Source organism: Narcine bancroftii, chromosome 13 (genome assembly GCF_036971445.1).
Source record: "Narcine bancroftii isolate sNarBan1 chromosome 13, sNarBan1.hap1, whole genome shotgun sequence".
NCBI lineage: Eukaryota > Metazoa > Chordata > Chondrichthyes > Torpediniformes > Narcinidae > Narcine > Narcine bancroftii.
In genome coordinates, this window is record NC_091481.1 from 29,635,934 (window position 1) to 29,652,679 (window position 16,746).

The 16,746-nt window shown below is 42.8% G+C and overlaps 1 protein-coding gene across 4 annotated transcripts in view; it reads left to right on the forward strand.

Moving 5' to 3' along the window:
- The window catches only part of recql (RecQ helicase-like), a 42,508-nt gene extending 40,155 nt beyond the window's left edge, over positions 1 to 2,353 (forward strand). For all 4 annotated transcript variants that reach the window (XM_069909378.1, XM_069909379.1, XM_069909380.1 and 1 more), the window contains one exon: positions 456 to 2,353. The gene's annotated coding sequence lies outside the window, so the exon portion shown is untranslated. The remainder of the gene's footprint in view (positions 1 to 455) is intronic.
- The last annotated feature ends 14,393 nt before the right edge of the window (positions 2,354 to 16,746 follow it).

Below are 16,746 nucleotides of genomic sequence, written 5' to 3' on the forward strand. Positions count from 1 at the left end.
ACATGGGTTTCCATCCACGACCCAAAAACCTGCAGTTTGCTTGAACACTGTGAAGTACCCCTAATATATTTGGGTGGGTGGCAGGAGAATTAGGTGGGAGCTGACAAAATACAAGAAAGACTGGGTTATTGGGAAATAATGGGGCTGATGGGATAGCTGAGACTTGGGATGGGTTGAATGGCCTCATGATGTAAGGAAATGTGAAAAAGTTAATGTTGATTCTACAGTCCAAGGATAGAAGAGTAGTGAGAAAATCAGGACTGTTGTATGTCCCTCAGTCTCTCGTTGGGCCCATCTCATTTCTGATTGAGGTTATCCCAACTCTTGCATGGTCAGTTCTCCACTTAGCATAAAATTTATAATTTTCCCATTTTCAGTTTAAACTCGTGAAGATAATTGGCAGGATTTGTAAAAGTTGCTTGCTAATTCATGAATTGTCATAACTTTGTCCTCAGGAAGAATCTGTTCCATAAGCGAGGAGTGGGAGAAGGGAGACATTGAAGATGGCTTGAAAGCTTTTACAAAAGCATGCTTTCCAAAACTTCAACTGCAAAGAAAATGTATAAAGAGTCTAGAATGCTGCTTTAGTATGAACAGTAATTTCAAGTGTGATGAGAATGAACTAGCTGAGAATAAGTTTCAGAACGTTGAGTAAAAAGAACACACTCATCAAGGAAAGGAACCAATCACTAACACCCTGTGAAAAGGTCAGTGGGTTTGGAGTTCTTTAAGCCATGCATTTTCCTTTGTGATGAATGAGTCCATGGCCAGGATGAGAAAGGTTATTTGGTCAGCTTTTATAGATAACATATACCCGAGGACTTCTTATAAACTTAAGAAGTAGGAGGACAGCTCAAAAGAATACTTCCAATTTAATAAAAGATCATGCATAAAATTTCAAACCAGATGGAAATCAACTGATAGCCAAATTGGAGGAAATGTTTTACTTAAAAAGAAGTTTGCCAAATGGACATGTGTATTTTACACTGCTCACTCCCCTGTTTTCTTTTCCTTTCTGAAAATAAAATGTTAATTGAATGCTAATTCTGCTTTCAGCACCTTGTGTGCCTGCAGTTGGTGAAAGAGGTGAATTCATGGCCACAAAATGAAAAGTAATTTCTTTTATATGACATGTTGATGACTGAAAACCACAAAATACTGTGTGACATTTTGAATGCTACTAATTTAATTATTCAAATATGTCTACATTTCTTTTGTTCGTGAAGTGTGGGTATTTGGTACTTTTGCCAGTTATGAAGTATGTTCCCACTGAGCTCCATTTCTAAAGAATGCTTGCAACACATCTCAACCTATGAATTTCTTTTGAAGAGTAGTTACTGCTCTTGCGTCAGAAATTGGAGATTTCATCTTCTACTCTGCAAGGTCCCATGGCAATATTATAGTGATCAGATTATGTGTTTCAGGGATGCTGACCAGTGGCTAAATGTTGGTCGAGGCCCCGTCGAGATCTGCCCACACCCTCTTCCAATTAGTTACACGATTGTTGGAGGCAAGAGTATTGTGAAAGACAGAAAGACAGTGTACCAAAACAGTCCAGATCTTCCTCTGCAATGCACTGAAGTATCAGTCCAGGTTATCTATTTAAGTCTTTGCATTAAATTGACACCATCCACCTCATGAGGAAGAGTGAGGCCACTCATATAATGCAAGTGTATAAGCCCCCAAATTATGGGGATGTGTGCGGGACATTGCTGTAACCAATATGTTTGCCCCACCTTGTTGAGCTGCCAAGTGGAAGGGCGATCGGCTGGAGCAAATGGAAAAAATTAAAGCACTCAGTTTAACTTATACACATGCACCAACCTATCAATTGTATTAGCAAAATCCTGGGAATACATTGGCTCTAGGAAGACCTCTCTTTCATGCTTTAAAGCTGTAGGCTGGGGTCAGGTCCAAGGAGGAGAATGTAAATCAGGGAAGGATTTGGAATAGATTGTGCATTCAAGAAGAAATCTTGCACAATGGCTTGTGTAGTTGATTTGATAAAATAATCAATAAACTAACCCTATTGATCCTGGTAGGTGTTTTCACCCTTTAGTTTAGAAAAAATAGTAAAAATGCTGTTTAAAATTATCTGCAGAGTTGACTAGTTCCAAGTTTCCTCTCTCCGAGGCCGATTGTAATGCAATTTAATTAAAAAGGGGAGTATGGGGGATACATGAGTTAAAGTTGATACGACTGGATTACATAGTTCATTGATCAGCATCTGTAGTAAGACTATGTTGCTCATTTTTCGCATGCTTTTAATTAATGGAAAAGCTGTCCATGTGCTTGTTTCTTTGTGTGAACTATGCATTGATTTATTGTAATAAAATCTGATGTTATTTTTCAATATTTTTATTAAGTTTTCAATAATGATGAACAGGACCCATTAAACAGAGTAAGTATGTAAAAAGGAATATCTTTGGCTTGGCTTCGCGGACGAAGATTTATGGAGGGGGTAAAAAGTCCACGTCAGCTGCAGGCTCGTTTGTGGCTGACCAGTCCGATGCGGGACAGGCAGACACGATTGCAGCGGTTGCAAGGGAAAATTGGTTGGTTGGGGTTGGGTGTTGGGTTTTTCCTCCTTTGCCTTTTGTCAGTGAGGTGGGCTCTGCGGTCTTCTTCAAAGGAGGCTGCTGCCCGCCAAACTGTGAGGCGCCAAGATGCACGGTTTGAGGCGTTATCAGCCCACTGGCGGTGGTCAATGTGGCAGGCACCAAGAGATTTCTTTAGGCAGTCCTTGTACCTTTTCTTTGGTGCACCTCTGTCACGGTGGCCAGTGGAGAGCTCGCCATATAATACGATCTTGGGAAGGCGATGGTCCTCCATTCTGGAGACGTGACCCATCCAGCGCAGCTGGATCTTCAGCAGCGTGGACTCGATGCTGTCGACCTCTGCCATCTCGAGTACCTCGACGTTAGGGGTGTGAGCGCTCCAATGGATGTTGAGGATGGAGCGGAGACAACGCTGGTGGAAGCGTTCTAGGAGCCGTAGGTGGTGCCGGTAGAGGACCCATGATTCGGAGCCGAACAGGAGTGTGGGTATGACAACGGCTCTGTATACGCTTATCTTTGTGAGGTTTTTCAGTTGGTTGTTTTTCCAGACTCTTTTGTGTAGTCTTCCAAAGGCGCTATTTGCCTTGGCGAGTCTGTTGTCTATCTCATTGTCGATCCTTGCATCTGATGAAATGGTGCAGCCGAGATAGGTAAACTGGTTGACCGTTTTGAGTTTTGTGTGCCCGATGGAGATGTGGGGGGGCTGGTAGTCATGGTGGGGAGCTGGCTGATGGAGGACCTCAGTTTTCTTCAGGCTGACTTCCAGGCCAAACATTTTGGCAGTTTCCGCAAAGCAGGACGTCAAGCGCTGAAGAGCTGGCTCTGAATGGGCAACTAAAGCGGCATCATCTGCAAAGAGTAGTTCACGGACAAGTTTCTCTTGTGTCTTGGTGTGAGCTTGCAGGCGCCTCAGATTGAAGAGACTGCCATCCGTGCGGTACCGGATGTAAACAGCGTCTTCATTGTTGGGGTCTTTCATGGCTTGGTTCAGCATCATGCTGAAGAAGATTGAAAAGAGGGTTGGTGCGAGAACACAGCCTTGCTTCACGCCATTGTTAATGGAGAAGGGTTCAGAGAGCTCATTGCTGTATCTGACCCGACCTTGTTGGTTTTCGTGCAGTTGGATAATCATGTTGAGGAACTTTGGGGGACATCCGATGCGCTCTAGTATTTGCCAAAGCCCTTTCCTGCTCACGGTGTCGAAGGCTTTGGTGAGGTCAACAAAGGTGATGTAGAGTCCTTTGTTTTGTTTGTAATTGTATGAGGAAGAAAACAAACTATATATAAACAAAGTACTTTAGCAAACAGACTAAAAGAAAGACAAAAAAGTATATTACGCTCTTAAACAAATATAAAATGGCTAATTGAAAAAGACAAAAGAAGGATATTACTAATCTACAAAATCTATCCCCTTCCCTTCCAAAGTTGTTGGTAGTTGCATATAATTTACTACCATATAGAGAAGACTAAAACAGAAAACAATATATCAATAGTCATATAAATTATGAAAAAAATTAATAAAAGGGCCCCACAAATTAAAAAAAGATTCAAGCCTGTTACATTGGTAGAGCATCTGATATTTTTACAAAGTTAAACAGGCCATCGTATCCGATAGCCACTGAGTATGAGATCTGACATTCCACACTGTACAACTTCATATTTTCAGTTAAGCTGAGATGTTAAAATCGACGCGAGGAGAATTGTGCGGAGGTTTCGTAGAGCACGGTATCAAGCCCTTCCAGTCCATTACCCTGCGTGGCCCAATTACACCCACGTGACCAACTAAACTGTACTCTGAAAATGACTTCTAGATTTGTATCCAATGCTATTTGCTGTTGTGCATTTAAACAGGAATAAATAGTGTACTTTGGTGGCATGGAACAGACATTTGTGTAAAATGCACAAAAATAACACTTATCTGCCCAAAAAATGAGACTGTTGCACCCCTCCAATATTGTGCACATCCATCCTCTCTTTCTCCCCATCTCTCTCTCTCTCTGTCAATCTTACTGATATCCTTCCTGTAGTGAAGTGACCAAAACTGCACATTATACTTCAAAATTGGTCTCACTAATGTACAACTTTTCCATAACATCTTAATTCCTACAATCCATACTTTGATTTCTGAAGGCCAATGTGCCAAAAGCTCTCCGAACATTCCTATCCACCTGTGACACCACTTTCAAGGAATATATGTATCTGTCATCTCAGATCCCTCTGTTCTACTGCACTCCTCAGTGCCCTACTATTTACAATCTATATACTATCTTCATTTGTCCTTCCAAAGTGAAATGCCTCACTATGATCTGCATTAAATTCCATCTGTAATTTTTGCAGTCCATTGTTTTAAGCTCTTCCGGATCCCCTCTGAAAGTTTTGAAAGCCTTACTCACTGTCAACTACACCTCCAGTCTTAGTGTCGTTTGTAAACTTGCTGATCCAATTTACCACATTATCATCCGTTATCATTGGTATAGATGACAAACCACAGTGGACCCAGCACCGTTATTCAATGAGGCACACTGTATGTGTGCGTATATATATTACACCTACATACTTACAGTTGTCTAACAGATTCAGTGAATTGAGACTAGAATAAGTGGCATCTCATGGATGGACACAACCCCACTGTCTCTGGATTTGCTAGGTTTAAGTAAAAATACTGCAGGAAACCAGGATGGATTTTCAGAAAAGATAAACAGAACAATTGTCAAACCATAAATCTCTTGCAATGACACGTATGCTGGAAATGTTCAGCAGGTCAAGTAGCATCTTTGCAGAGAGACACCGAATATTTCTTAGCTGGACAACACATTGAGTTCTAGTGCCCGGAGCATTCAGTTTCTATTTAAGATTTGCAACATTGGAAAACCTAAACTTTGACACCCACTATTGAAGAAACACATCTTGTGGCATGACTCAGATATAAAAACATTAATATTTAATCTTAATATTAAAAATGAAGACTTTTGTGGGAAGGTAGTTATGACTGATGTGTGTTTCCGATCTGTTATTGTTTTCTCACGATGGTTCTGTTAGGAATTAAAGTACCTTTAAAGAAATTGCTCGAGACAAAAATTGAGAACAAAGAACATTTATTACTACAACAATGCAAAGTTGGGTGCTTCCCCTTACCCTGGGAATACACACACATACTGGGGCTCACCCAACTTTTATACAGTCAATTTCAGTATCAGAATGCCCTCCCCCTTACATTCTTCTGCCCCCTGGATGGGTTTGGCATAGGTAATTCTTCCTGCCTACGTGCAGTTTCAGTACACTTGGAGGACCAGGGGGTATCCTGTGGGTGTCCCATCATGTCATTGTCCTTATTCACACCTTCCTGATTCTCTGGGCTACAGTCTCTTGATATGCAGAGTTGACTCATTCTATCTAGGGTTGGCTAATTTCATATGTATAAATCTGTGTATGGTTAGCTAATTAGAAATGTATGACTTGGTACTTCTGTCCAGGGCTAGGAGACCCTTATCTGATCCAGACTACCTCAACTTCCTACATTCTATTGTACCTTACCATTCCTTATCTTAGTCCTATGGTCTTGTCACAAAGACTAGAAGATTCTTATGTTAATCGTGCTGACTCTGCTTTCCTGCATCCTAAGCCCCAAACTTATCCTGTTTGAACTGGTTTCAGCCATTTTACTGATGAACTTTAGTTTCTTCCATGTTCATAATTTTAGGTCAATTTTCCCATCTCTCACAATCCTCACTTTTCTTTTAGATCAGTAATACTGATCTTTCACCATGATCAGTGTTACTGATCTTTGGTTACTAGTGTCAGTGTGACTGATCCCCCCCCCCCCCCCCCCCCACTTTCCTCACTTTTCTTTTAGATCAGTAACACTGATCTTTCAAGTGTAAGGTGTAGTTTTACCCAGCTGGTCAATAACCGAATTGTAATGTCTGTGTAAAGTCTTTAGGTAGGGGAGCACCATGAAGGTCAGGGGAGTGAGTCCAGCTGCTTATTAGGGTTTGGAGTATCAGGCTCCAGTTCTCAGTAAAGAGTCTAGTCCATCCCATACGTTGAAATATTGAAGCAGTGTCTTTGAAGCACACGACCTTTGTAAGTGTTGTCCCGACGAAGTCTGTGAGAAGCGCTGCCTTCAGCAGCGAACGAGTAGCAGTCTATGAGAAGCGCTGCCTTCAGCAGCGAACGAGTCGCAGTCTATGAGAAGCGCTGCCTTCAGCAGCGAACGAGTCGCAGTCTATGAGAAGCGCTGCCTTCAGCAGCGAACGAGTCGCAGTCTATGAGAAGCGCTGCCTTCAGCAGCGAACAAGTAGCAGTCTATGAGAAGCGCTGCCTTCAGCAGCGAACGAGTCGCAGTCTATGAGAAGCGCTGCCTTCAGCAGCGAACGAGTCGCAGTCTATGAGAAGCGCTGCCTTCAGCAGCGAACGAGTAGCAGTAGTCAGGCGGTTCCGTTTGATTGTGGCTAGTATCTGATGTCCTCTTCAGCCCCGAACCCTAGGGCCACCGATCTCCGAAGGCTGTTTGGAGCCTGATATTAAAGTGTCAAGCAGCTCACGTTGTTGGAAACTGGTGCTCCCTTTCATGGGGTGATGAAAAGAGACCAAGCTGGGGGGGGATTGTTTCTTGTGATTTAACTGTGTGTTGCAGCTTGTCTGCTAACATTCATTGAACTTGTGAGTTGCAGCCTGTCTGTGTACATTAGCATATGTGTCAACTCTCTCTCTCTCTGCTACATGTACAATCCAATGTCCTTTGTGAGGATTTTGACACCCTGCACTCTACTTCGCTCCTTTCCACGTTATATAAGCACCAGATGAGCAGCAGCTCCCTGAAAACAGGTGTTCCCCTTCAGGGATGATCAGAGAGAGAGAGCCAGGTGGGGGATTATGTGTCTCGTGGTTGTGTGAAGTGTCTGTTTGTTTTGCGGTTAGCTTGTTAGTTTCCCCCTTTGTGTGAAATGTACATTGTTTGTTTTGCGGTTAGTCTGTGTACACAGGTGCCTCACTGTGTGACTGCCTATCCCCACTGTGTTTCCCTGATCCGTATTCTAAATACCTTGCCTCTATGCCCTCTCTAGCCTGTAAAACAGTACAATCTGTAACCTCTGCTACCCCTTCTCCAGAAGTACTTAAAACATCGAGAGTACTCCACTAAAGCTGTTTAATTCCCCTGGTCCGTATTGGGATCCCTTATATCCCATTATGACTATACATTAAATCTATGCCCTGTCTACATTCTAAAGGAGCTGAATTGTAACCTCTGCTGCCCCTATTCCAGGGGGGCTTAAAACATTAACGAACAATATTCCAAAGAAATTAGTAAACAACAATGAAGAATACATGTAAGCTCATTAAAATACAATAAGAACTGAATAAAACACAAAAAATGTAAAGCTCATTGAAAACTGCAATAAAATACAATAAGAACTGAATAAAACACAATAAATGTAAAGCTCATTGAAAACTGCAATAAAATGCAAGAAGAACTGAATAAAACCACAATAAATGTCAAACTCATTGGAAACTGCAATAAAATACAGTAAGAACTGAATAAAACACAATAAATGTAAAGCTCATTGAAAACTGCAATAAAATGCAAGAAGAACTGAATAAAACCACAATAAATGTCAAACTCATTGGAAACTGCAATAAAATACAGTAAGAACTGAATAAAACACAATAAATGTAAAGCTCATTGAAAACTGCAATAAAATGCAAGAAGAACTGAATAAAACCACAATAAATGTAAAGCTCATTGAAAACAGCAATAAAATACACAAAAACTGAATAAACCACGATAAATGTAAAGCTCATTGAAAACAGCAATAAAATACACAAAACTGAATAAACCATTAAAAAAACGAATAAAATTGTAACATTATGGCACTTTGTCATTAATTCTTTGAATGTGGGTCCAGCCTTTCTCTCTTGTTCTTACTGCGGTGTCTGTAATTAAAAGTACACAGAAGGGACCATCCCAGGCAGGTTTTAGTTGATCCTCTTGCCATGCTTTTACATATAACCAATCACTAGATTTTAATAAAATGAATAACAATCTGACTTTCCTTTGTGTTAGTGTAAAAATTGTAAAATGAAACACAAACCATATTTGCATGGGTTTTGAATATGTTAGACCTTATTAAAATGCAGTTGGAGCTGCTTGTCTGTATGGGGCACAACCCTCCAATTTGTTAGAGTGAGTACATAACAGACATTGCAGCACAAGAGCCCCTGCAAGAGAACTTGAAACATATTCAACCTTTAGTTCTGCCTTAAGTAAAATGCCTTGTGCCACAGCTCACAGGAGCTGGCCTTATTTAAAACAGTCTGTAAAACAGGCACCAAAAAAAGTTAAAGATGTTCTTATGAAGATTGCACACACAATAATTTAAGTACAGGCTAGTTTCTATTATATTCCACTTAAAAGTTCTGCTGCATGAATCCTGGAGCTTGTGGAGTCATTATTGAATCAAGAAATATTGGTACCATGCCAATCTCATTCTAACATGCCAATTTCTCCAGTCCTTAAGTCAAGATGTACTGAATAGCATCTGGTACAAGATCTGTGAGTTCTTAATGATATTATTATTCTTATGCACCCAATTGTTCTGAACAATGCCACCAATTTAAATCATATTCCACCTATTGCAGTACTCACACAGCACCATAGACCAGTTCGCAGGTTTATTTCTCCATTAAGCTGAATCCAGTTGCGCAGGATTTACCTCCGTGATTATTTACAATGTAACTTCCGCACTACCGGATTTAAATATAAACCTGATGAATGGGGGAAAGTTATCATGAATTAAATAACAGCGGCAATACAGAGAAATTGTGCTGAGGCATTAATTTCACTCCGGAGGAAAATGCACCAGAGAAATGAATGATTAAACTTATAGGAATCCCCATAGGAATCCCCAGAGGTATCTTTATTCTCCAGAGGTGGGTGATCTTTAAACTCACGGACCTTGACTGCTGAATGTGTAGAAGAAATGTATTAAATGTGTTGATAGGGCTCCATACCTCTAACTGCAAGACAAGAGCCTGAAGCCTCAATTTCAAGTGCCACAGTGCACTTAAAGGGACATGCACACTCCCCCTTCAACTGGCTGATCCAGCCACTTTACACATCAGATCCTTTCTTTATCTCACATACACTTAAAGTTAAGATGTATAGAACTCACCCTATTTGCGCAAACATTTCTCCCTGCAAATGTTATAACATCACTCAACTCTCAGGTACTCCCTGTGCAAAATCACATTTAAATACAATTTATTTCATAAATTGGAATTAACTGGTAGTTAAATTCGCTAATTCTACAGTATTGAAAAACGATCATTTATGACATTTAATTTTTAGCATGAATTTTAATCAATATTGGTCAGTGACTGAAGTGGGAAGTCGTGATTTATGAAATTATCTCTGGTCTCTACTCTCCCACTCCCTGCACTTCTCCCAACATTCAGGAGCTGGCACACAGTCCCTGCCTTTTTTTTTCATGTTACTCGTCTACTATTCCTTTAACTGCTTGCATCAAAATGTTAGCCTTTGCTTTCTGCTTATCCTCAGATGTCTGGACAAATGCTTTTTGTGTGATCTGTAGAAGCTGGGTTATTCCCTGCTCATGCCAATTTTCTGTCTTTTGTAATTTTCTCTTAATGTCTGGGGCTGAGTTGGTAACAAAACCTGTTAGTACCAATTGTTCCCCTGCTGGGGATTCTATGTCGAGACCCCCATATTGTATATATATATGGTCCCAAAAATTGGTCTAACTGTTCAGCACATCCCTGGGGATCTTCTATCAGGGAGGTCAGTTCTTTCTTAAAGTTACACACTTCAGTACTGGTCAGGGGCACATTTACGAAACCGAGACCCTCTCTCATGGGAACTTCCCGCAGTGGTCTCATCCAATTGGTTTCTGGCTTATTAGGTCTGGGTTCCTGCTCCCTGGGAAATGAATCAAAGGGTTCTGCCCTTTCTTCCTGAAGAGTCTCACGCTGTTCTGAATTAAAGTTACCTCTCTCTCCTGCCAACAGAGGTGGTAATCGAGTGCTTTGTGAGCAAGTTATCATACCACTCCTGCTCTCTTCTCTCTTCTCTAGTGGTGGGGGAGGTGGGGAAGGTGCAGAAGGGTAGGCAATAGGAGGGGAAGGAAAGATAGGAGCCGGCATAGGAGGAACATAGGGTGGAGGGAGGGAATGTAACACATCCCAACCCTGTGATTCAGGGACAAGAGGTTCCTCCTCTCTCTTATCCCTGGATTCTTTCTCATTCAAAACCAGCTGTTCAATGGATCCCTTGAGCCAGCAGGCTGCATATTCCCTGTTCTCAACATTGTCTGGCTGGTTTTGATAGAGCCATAAGTTCAAACTTCACACATCCATTCATCCTCGGATCCGAATTTTGGCCAGTACACGGAGCTCCCTTTAACCGGGTATCCCACCCATTCATTACAACAATACCTGACCGTCGTCAGTTTGTCTTTACCGCGGGTCTTTCCTGTGCCCCACTCAGATAACATCATCCCAAGCGGGCTGTACGTAGCTATCTGGTGGTCACGTCCTGTGTCAGGACTCTCATCTCTACTGCCCGCTAGTCTGTCTTTACTGCGGGTCTTTCCTGTGCCCCACTCAGATAACATCATCCCAAGCGGGCTGTACGTAGCTATCTGGTGGTCACGTCCTGTGTCAGGACTCTCATCTCTACTGCCCGCTATTCCCATACTTAGGAACAAGTAAAATACTCTTACCGAGTTCTGGCAGTACTGCTCTAGCGCGCGTCCTTCCGCCGTTTGTTCTCAATGCCTCTTCTCGGATATCACTCGCTTCTTCCACTGACCAGCCACCCGTCGCCCGTGAGTCCAGCTGAATCAGCCGGGGTGCACCTACTCTCGTCGTCGGGGCACTCTGTCAGTGGAGGGAGTGTGATCCCGGACGAGCCCCCATTTGTTAGGAATTAAAGTACCTTTAAAGAAATTGCTCGAGACAAAAATTGAGAACAAAGAACATTTATTACTACAACAATGCAAAGTTGGGTGCTTCCCCTTACCCTGGGAATACACACACATACTGGGGCTCACCCAACTTTTATACAGTCAATTTCAGTATCAGAATGCCCTCCCCCTTACATTCTTCTGCCCCCTGGATGGGTTTGGCATAGGTAATTCTTCCTGCCTACGTGCAGTTTCAGTACACTTGGAGGACCAGGGGGTATCCTGTGGGTGTCCCATCATGTCATTGTCCTTATTCACACCTTCCTGATTCTCTGGGCTACAGTCTCTTGATATGCAGAGTTGACTCATTCTATCTAGGGTTGGCTAATTTCATATGTATAAATCTGTGTATGGTTAGCTAATTAGAAATGTATGACTTGGTACTTCTGTCCAGGGCTAGGAGACCCTTATCTGATCCAGACTACCTCAACTTCCTACATTCTATTGTACCTTACCATTCCTTATCTTAGTCCTATGGTCTTGTCACAAAGACTAGAAGATTCTTATGTTAATCGTGCTGACTCTGCTTTCCTGCATCCTAAGCCCCAAACTTATCCTGTTTGAACTGGTTTCAGCCATTTTACTGATGAACTTTAGTTTCTTCCATGTTCATAATTTTAGGTCAATTTTCCCATCTCTCACAGTTCTGTCGAGAAGGAACCCCAGCTCCACCAGTCTCTTGTTGGCGAAGAGGGGTGATGACTGACACGGCAGAAATGAACGTTTTCGCATCAGCCTCAGCTAATAACTGTAAATAATGTTCTTCTGGAAGAACATCCAGGGCGCATCCTTGCATGAAAATGGCCCTTCCACATTTTGGGTTGGGACCCTTCATCGTCTAAAGTAAAAAAAGGAGGTGATATAGCATAGGAGTGTAAGAGCGTGTGAGAGATGGGAAAATTGATCTAAAATTATGAACATGGAAGAAACTAAAGTTCATCAGTAAATGGCTGTAACCAGTTCAAACAGGATAAGCTTGGGGCTTAGGATGCAGGAAAGCAGAGTCAGCATGATTAACATAAGAGTCTTCTAGTCTTTGTGACAAGACCATAAGACTAAGATAAGGAATGGTAAGGTACAATAGAATGTAGGAAGTTGAGGTAGTCTGGATCAGATAAGGGTCTCCTAGCCCTGGACAGAAGTACCAAGTCATACATTTCTAATTAGCTAACCATACACAGATTTATACATATGAAATTAGCCAACCCTAGATAGAATGAGTCAACTCTGCATATCAAGAGACTGTAGCCCAGAGAATCAGGAAGGTGTGAATAAGGACAATGACATGAAGGGACACTGACAGGATACCCCCCCCTGGTTCTCCAAGTATACTGAAATTGCACGTAGGCAGGCAGGATTGCCTAATGCCAAACCTCTCCAGCAGGAGGCAGAAGAATGTAAGGGGGAGGGTATTCCTACACTGAAATCAACTGTATAAAAGTTGGGTGAGCCCCAGTGTATGTGTGTATTCCCAGGGTAAGGGGAAGCACCCAACTTTGCATTGTTGTTGTAATAAATGTTCTTTGTTCTCAATTTTTGTCTCGAGCAATTTCTTTAAAGGTACTTTAATTTCTAACAAGCGTTTGATAGAATTCTGTTTCTCTGTCGTTCTGCTACATGAGAATTGTCAAGGTATGCCGACTTTGAAGAAGATTTCTTCCTCTCGCCAAAGGGAATTCTGTGAGACTCTATCACACTACCCCTGTTTAGAAAATGTCCCGACCTGCAACATTGACTGAGCATTTCTAATGGATGCTGCCCGGCCTGCACTACCCCTCCAGCTTCTTGTCGTTTGTTCAAGATGCCGGCATCTGTCATCCTTGTTTCTCAGTGAACCACTGGCCCATAGCGTACCACAATCAAAAATGGCCACGCTGCCACAGCTGTATCTGGCTGGTGGGGACCTGGTTGATTGAACAGGAGCTTTGCTGTGTCTTTGCTCTTCCAGGTCTTGGGCACAGGTGGGAACTGCCGATTGCAGCAGTGAGAGATTGAAAATGCCCGTGAACACTAAGCGGTTGGCACAGATTTTCAGTACTCTGCCAGGGACGCCTTGCGAGGGTTCAAGCTCTTGAACGATGTCCCTGCGTCGGCCTCAGAGATCAGGGGTGCAAGTGCTGTCGGAGCTCACCGGACTGCCACTCTGGCACCTCCTTGCCGATGTTTTTGGTGAGCTCCAGCACCCTAAAAAAAAAATCAGGACCTCACCCCTGCCAGTGACAGATATCAGTGGGCCACACTAATGGCAACTCCTTGCCTTATATGGGAGGCAGAAGGCCATTTTCATGTTATGTTACAAGTTCTGCGCTATTACATGACTGTAAAGGAATCTTGAATGAGAGCAAGTGCCTCGAAAAGGGAGTAGCAATCACAAAACCCTGCAGGCGCAGGGGGCCGAATGCAGCGCAGAAACGGAGGCAGCTCACGCAGCATCTTCCCTGCGCCCTGCGGCAGCAATCTGGATTTCGGCCAGCAGGTGGCAGTGCGTCCACGGCTTCAATGCTCCCAGGGTCTCCGAGTGAGATGGGGTTGGGACCGTCCGGCTGTTACTCCCCCCCCCCCCCCTGGTGTCGGTGCAGCAGCTAAATAGCCATTTATTTTACGATGCAATGACTCCTTTTGCGTTATCAGTTGAAGGCTGATTTAATGTGATACAACGTGATCTGAGATGCTGGGAGCACCATAAAGGGGAGGCAGAAGCAAGGTGTCAGGGCACTTTTCAATAGGAATTAAAAGGGTATGCAGGAGGTCGGCGGGTCTCCTTTAGTAAACAAAAGGAGGTCAGTGTTGCTTTCATGGTCGCTGGAGCCCACTCTGATTGTCAGTAGCACTGTCTGGCCCTGAGGTGCCAATGCACAGGAGGGGGGCAAGAGTTGTTAACTCAGTGACATCACTGGCACCAGTCTTCACCCCATCTAGTCGGGGGCTTAAGGAGGCAGCCTCAAGGACCCTCACCACCCAGGCTGTGCCCTCTGCACACAAACACCTAGAAACCGGATTTCCGAATGGACGAGACCCTCACTTTCTCCTATTCTCTTTGCACTATTTATATTTTGAAATGTAATTGAGAGCAATACTTGCACCATGTGCTAGTATGGGATCCTATCACCTCTGTAGATATTTGTATATAATGATTGGCTGAGAGCTGTACCACACCTACTGACCAGGTCATAAGGTGCTGCACCTCACCAGATCCAGGTCATCAGTGTGGACGAGTCGACCTTGCCGTACTACACTCCAGTCTTACGGTAATAAAAGCCTTGCCTTGAATCTATAGGTCTTTGAGTCATTCGACGTGCTACGCACTGTAATGCTGCAGCGGATCGACAAATTTTGCTACATGCTCGTGACAATAATTTCTGATGCTCTCCAGGTCAGTCTGGAGCAAACTGTTACTGCTCTCATACCTGCCTGTCTACTGCCAGCAGGTGGAACAACACTTGCAATGTCTTTCAATGGATATTTTCTGTATTCCAAATATCTAAGTTAACCTACAGAATTGTAGTTAATGAATATCTTAAATTAATGGTGTGAAGAACATGTTGAATTGTTCTTTTGACTCTACTCACTGCCCAGAATTTAAATGTGTTGGTTTGTGAGCCTATACATGTCTACATGTCCTTGTGATGCAGCTAAGTGATGGGAAGAGGGTTTTGACTGATGGTTCCAGTGAACATAATGCATTGCATAGCTTCCTTCTGTGCGGGGGTGGGGGAAACACAAATCAATGATTCAATTCAGAAGAGACCAAATTTAATTCCTGTTTCAATAATCCTGATGTTTCATTCACTGCCAGAATTCCAAGGATATGAATCCAACATTGCCAAAGGTTTACCAGAAGCGTGGACGTTAGATGTTGAGAAATCCTTTTATACTGATAGATGAGCAACTGTACATAACTGGAATGCAGTGATGACAGAGATGTAGTTGGAACTCTAGCAATTTGGGGTATACATGTTGTAGAGCGTGTCAAAAGAACCAAAGACTTATTGATCCAAACCAAGGCTTTTATTAACTCAAAAACTGGAGCATATCACAAGTAGGTTGACCAGTCCAGAATGACCTGGTCTGGCTAGGAGCAATCCTTTAAGACCTGCCAGTAAGTGTGGCTACACTCTCAGCCAAGCACAGTCATCCTACACTACCATCTGTACACAGACACATTGGTGATAGAATCTGTACTGTCACACGTTTCCTAATTTAGCGAGTTAACAGCTGCAGTGTCTGACCCATTACTTTTCATTTGAGTTCCGGCAACATACCAACCGAGATAACAGCATACTCAATGGGACTGAAATTTATTGAATGGAAAGCTAACATGCTGGGTTTAAACTGTATTTAACTATATTAAAACAGGGAGGAGTCACGTGATGGAGTAGTGGCCGGACGGTGAACTCCAGCCCTCTCCAGAAAAGTCGGGAAAAACGAGAGAAAATACAAAGGCACAGAAATACAAGTTAAAGAAAAGTGAATATAAAGGTGGAAAGAAGATGGAGACAAAAGGAGAAAAATCAAAATCAACGGAAAGAAGAGAGGAAGAGAAGACAACGGAGGAAAAAGGTGAAGGCCTTACCTGTCCGAAGAGGCCCGCTGTGGAGAGAAGACCCCATTACCTCAGGTCGGTAGAAAGAGAACTACAACAATGGCTCACAGAGCCGAGTAAAAGTGCGCAACCGCGCATGCGCGACTCCTCGCGCATGCGCGATGCGCATACAAAAAAACACACCGACGGGAGGGGGGACCAGCTGGGGAGTCGATCTCCACAGCCGGCAACGACAGCTGCAGAACACCTGCAGCAAGAAGACACCACAGAAGACAATGGAAACAAGAAAGAAGAGGAGGAAAGGGCAGCAAAGAAACAACAGATGGTCAACCTAGAGGAAGAAGAAGAGGAAGAGGAAGAGTACAGGGAAATAGAAGAAGAAAAGATAGGCAAGGTAAAGGAGGTACTTGCTCTTGTTAGAGGATACATGGAGTCATTTAAAGAATGGCAAACACAGGAATTCAATGATTTAAGAAGAAGAATAAACAACACAGAAAAGAAAATAAATAAAATGGATATGACCTTAACAGAAATGGGGAAAAAAATGGACAAGATGGAAGAACGGGCAATAGCAGCAGAAATGGAGGTAGAAGACTTAAAAAAGAAATTGGAGGAATCTAATAAAAAAACTAAAGAGACACAAGAATTACTAGCCCAAAAAATA